Below are 4,578 nucleotides of genomic sequence, written 5' to 3'. Positions count from 1 at the left end.
CTTAATTTTGTTTTTGTCTTATTCTTATCAATAGTATGAGGACAATTATACCCTTGGTCATATAGCTACCATGTGTCTCCTTTTTTCTTTTTTTTCTATTTTGCCTTTTCTTTATTCCGTTTCTTGGGAACCCGATAACTCATTCCACCGAATTTCTCGCATCACTCTTTCTAACCTAGCTTTCTTCCGCCCTATTCTCGTCTTCCCTATCAATGTTGCTTGTGGAATGCTACATCGTCAATGACACAAATATTGTAACCGTATGTATGATTTCATATTATTTATTACATGCAAATTGAACTTTAGCATTGTTTTATAGCATTTAACGTAAATTTGTAAATGATAGTCTTTCACGTAACATTTCTGTAAACTAAATATGTATATATTGGGGGATCGTGCGCGCTAGCGCACAGTCCAACAACTAGTTTTAATAAGTAAAACAAGTGGGGACCATGTCATTTTAGGGTGTGGAGGGTGGGGTGTAAGAGCATATACAACCTTGACAGTAGCCTTCTGTCAAGTAGGTGTTGACAGTACAAAAATGATACAATGTTGACAATGAACTCCTGTCAAGTTGGGTTGATACTTGACTGTGGTCACATATGTGCCCTCATGTCAAGCTCTTTTGTAGAATGGAAGAAATAACTAACCAGTAATTATAAACAAATTTATCAATAATTATTGTTGAGTAGAAAAATTACTTTAGTTAATTTAAAAACAGATTCAACCATCTTCTTGAAAGTTCCGCCATAATTTCTTCTTCCATCGTTTTTTAAGTTTCCCAACATCCATGGTTTCAATGGTTACAAATTTGAAGAAGATAAAGGTATAGAGTAAATACCTTAATTTAGCCATTGTTACAATTTGAAGAAGATGAAGGTATAGAGTTTGAAAAAAAAAGATGAAAAGAAGGCAAAATTATAAAAAAACAAATAAATTAATTGTTGGATAAATTAAAAAGTAATCTAATTAAAGTTTGGAGGCTTCAATTTGGATTTTTTGAGCAGGAATCCATATATGGGTTGCTCTTGTTTTGGGGGAAGAAGATGAACAAATGAAAAAATTGAAAGGGGAGAGAGAGTACCGTGGAAAGATATAGGTAATAAAGGTGGGTAATAAGTTTTATAAAGTTAATTAGGAAAAGATTATACATTTATATATATATAAAGTAGGTGAGAGAAAATAGTAATCTAGAGTCAAGATTGTAGAAAAAAAATAGAGGTTAAAGTATGAGTTATGTCAAGTTAGTGGGAGATGACGTGTAAGAAGGAGATGATGAGAGATAAATTATATTACACTTGACCGAGAGTCAAGGATGCACATGGTCTAATTATGAAATTATTTGTTTAAGGAAAATTCTTGTGTGAACCTGGTCCATGATAAATTTGTGTGGACCTGAAGCCCACACGTGCAAGTGTGCAACCCGCGGAAATTGTCCTTCTGTCTTCTTTCGCTATTTCTCATCGCTCTCCTTACTTTCTCTGTTTTCACTTCTCACGCCTCTCGTCGCTCTCCCTTCTTACTTTCCTTTCTCCATCTCTCTTGTAGATGCAAAATCTAATCGCTAAGTCAAAGTAGATTTTTGATAAATTCAAAGATCCTAAACCCTAATCTCCGATTCTTCGATCATCAGGTATAATATCTCTCATCTTTTCTCGAATCATTCTTAATTTGATTCATGGTATGTTCTTCAATTTCCAGGGTTTCGTCGATTAAATTCATAGTTTTTGGATTTAATTTGTGCATAAACTACTTCGTTTGAAGTATTAGAATTCCATTTTTTGATTGATTTATTTTGAATTTAGTTGTTAAAGTTATATGAAATTCAATCTAAATCGAGTTTCAAATTTGTTATTTCTCTAACTTTATGAAAATACCTTAGATAGTAGTCTTTGAGTAATTACAGATTACCTATATTGCCTAATATAGCCAAGAAAGGTCACTATAAGCTTATGAGAGTCACTATTGCTAATAACCTGATTAATTTTACATTTTGGCTTGTGATTATTGACTTGTTGTTGTATGCACTCAGAATAACATAATTATTGTCCTTTTATCTTGTATTTGAGCAATTCAAGAGTTCAAACTTTTCCTTCAACTCTGTTTATATCTACCTTGTTTCAATGGTCGTTGATGAAAATAGAATCTTCATTGTTTCTCTTGCAAGTGTATTACAGTTTGCTTTGCTTTTCTTGGTGATACTGAAATTAATTGTCTGGATTATCTTAGTAATACAAATAGTTTGAAAGTAAATGCCTTTAAGATTGTAACCTTTTATAAACAACGACATGAACTTTGAATGCTACAAAGGGATACAACTGATAGTTGAATGGCTTTGGTCTAAAGAATTTTAAAGACTAGCAAATTGGTGTCACATATTTTGATAACATCATTTAATCACTCTATATGTATGCCTTAACAGAAGAAGGAAAATGTACTCTTATGTCTTGCTATCAGATTATCAAGTTGCACAATATGCGATTGTATCAGTAAGGTAGTCAGTCACTTTTTTTGGTGTGTTAATTGTAAGCCTATTAGCTCAATTGGTCGAGCACTGTGTACTTTCGTTGGCACAGAGGATGTAGGTTCAAGTCCTACATAGACTAACGTATAGTGATCCTTTTTAACAAATAGTGACCTTTCTTTTACATACTCCTAATTATAGCGACCCCTATTTAAATATAATCACTTTTTTTTAACGTATAGTAACTCCTATTTTAAAAATAGTCACTATTGTAAGAGAATTGGAGAATAGTAAAACGATATTACGATGGGAATATAAAAGCAAACACCTGTATGTAGCAATTTCTCTCAGGTTGAGAGCCTTTACTTTCTTTATCATTGTGGAGTATCAACTCAACAGATTCCATGAAGACGACTAGCCGTCACTCTGCATACTGACTTCACTGCAAGATTCAGGAGAGAAGAGAGTCAGGTACTAGTGCTTGTCTGCAGAGGGAAAAAGCACCTAAGCTAGTAGAGAGGCTTACTTGTTTACCAAAACCGAGATCGTCAAGTGCTCGATACCTGAAGATAACCCTACCCACAATGTCAGTTATGGAGATTGGCCCATAAGTAATTTGGTTATAGGTCAACCATACTGCTACGACTTTGATAACATCATAGAAGGAAAACAGGAAGCAAAAGAATATTTGCATCTTGGCAGCTAATCAAAGAGAGTAAAATGGTAGAAATACCAAGATTTCAAGGAAACATGATAGCTGATACATATATAAACTAGATATTAAGAGAAGCAATCACGCAAAGCCGCACAGGTTACTAATGGACATTGATACCAATGAGGTCAAGAAAGATCAACGTCAGTCCATTATATTGAGTTTTATTACACCAATCACCCTGTTTCATTCTCTTCTTGGTTCTGCTAGCTACAACGATGTTTTGTTTGTTTGCACTGAACAAGTAGTGATCCATTAATCCAGTATGTTGACATCTCATGCTTAGAAACTGATGACTACATTCATTGCTGATTACGAGCTTTTAGAATTATTAACTGAAACTGAAACATGTAAGTAAAAAACTTTACCAGTTTAAGCAATTCATCCTAGATGATACTTTAGATATGTGCTGAATAAGAGGCCAATCTTCGCCATCAGGTTGCTGACGTCTTCTCTCCAGGTTCACACATTCCTTAACATTGAGTTACTGTAAGGATTTGAGTTTGGAAAAATACTTTAGAATTTTGACATATAGTAACTCCTATTCATAAAATAGTCACTATTGTAATAGTTACCGAGTTTTCACACATAGTGACCCAACCCCTAACTATTGTTATATTTGCCTTTATTTTATATATAGTGACCCCTATTAAAAATATGTAGGCACCCTTTCTAACATATAGTTACCGTATTTAAAATATAGACAATAAAATAGGATGGAATAGCCTATGTAGGATTCGAACCTACATCATGTTCAAAAGAACATAGCTCTACCAATTGAGCTAATAGGCTTTACAATTAGAAATGCATTTCCTTTAACAACTAACTCAATTCCCAAAAATATATATAACGGATTTTTCATGAAATACCCCCGAATTATGGCGTAATTCACCAAATGCCCCTCGACTTTCAGAAATTCACCAAATGCCCCTCACAAATGACTTAATACCCAAAATACCCTTACTAATGACGCGCCGTTAGTCCTCCGTTAGCCTAATTTTTAAATTCACCAAATACCCCTATTTTATTACTTATTTCATATAATACCCCCATTCTGAAACTTAATTCACCAAATACACATAACTTAAAATTACCCATTTTGATGCTCAGCGGCTAGTTTTTATGTTTGAAAATTAGCCGTTGCTTATTGTTTGCTTATAAAAACCCCTTTTCTGACTATTTATTGTAGTTTTTCTATTGTTTTGTTAATTTCATATCATTTTTGTCATGAGTTTTCTTTCAAAATCATCATCCACACCCATGAATCCACATATGTAAGAGTCCCAAACAATTTCTAATATTATGGGAGGAAATTTCCATCTGAGGCTCCGATACAACACTCAGTAAGTTTCAATTATGATCCAATAAGTTCAGGCCTCATCCAGTAAAGACAATGCACTTT

At 33.6% G+C, this 4,578-nt stretch overlaps 1 long non-coding RNA gene across 1 annotated transcript; it reads left to right on the top strand.

Annotated features, from left to right (window-relative positions):
- Positions 1-288: 288 nt before the first annotated feature.
- Positions 289-3,613, top strand: LOC110776511 (uncharacterized). Its single transcript, XR_008932323.1, has 2 exons — positions 289-1,633; positions 2,864-3,613. It is a non-coding gene; the product is annotated as an uncharacterized lncRNA (long non-coding RNA).
- The last annotated feature ends 965 nt before the right edge of the window (positions 3,614-4,578 follow it).

Source organism: Spinacia oleracea, chromosome 4 (assembly GCF_020520425.1).
Source record: "Spinacia oleracea cultivar Varoflay chromosome 4, BTI_SOV_V1, whole genome shotgun sequence".
Classification (NCBI taxonomy): domain Eukaryota; kingdom Viridiplantae; phylum Streptophyta; class Magnoliopsida; order Caryophyllales; family Amaranthaceae; genus Spinacia; species Spinacia oleracea.
The sequence above is the reverse complement of the archived record's forward strand: the minus strand, read 5'-3'. Positions and strand labels throughout refer to the sequence as shown.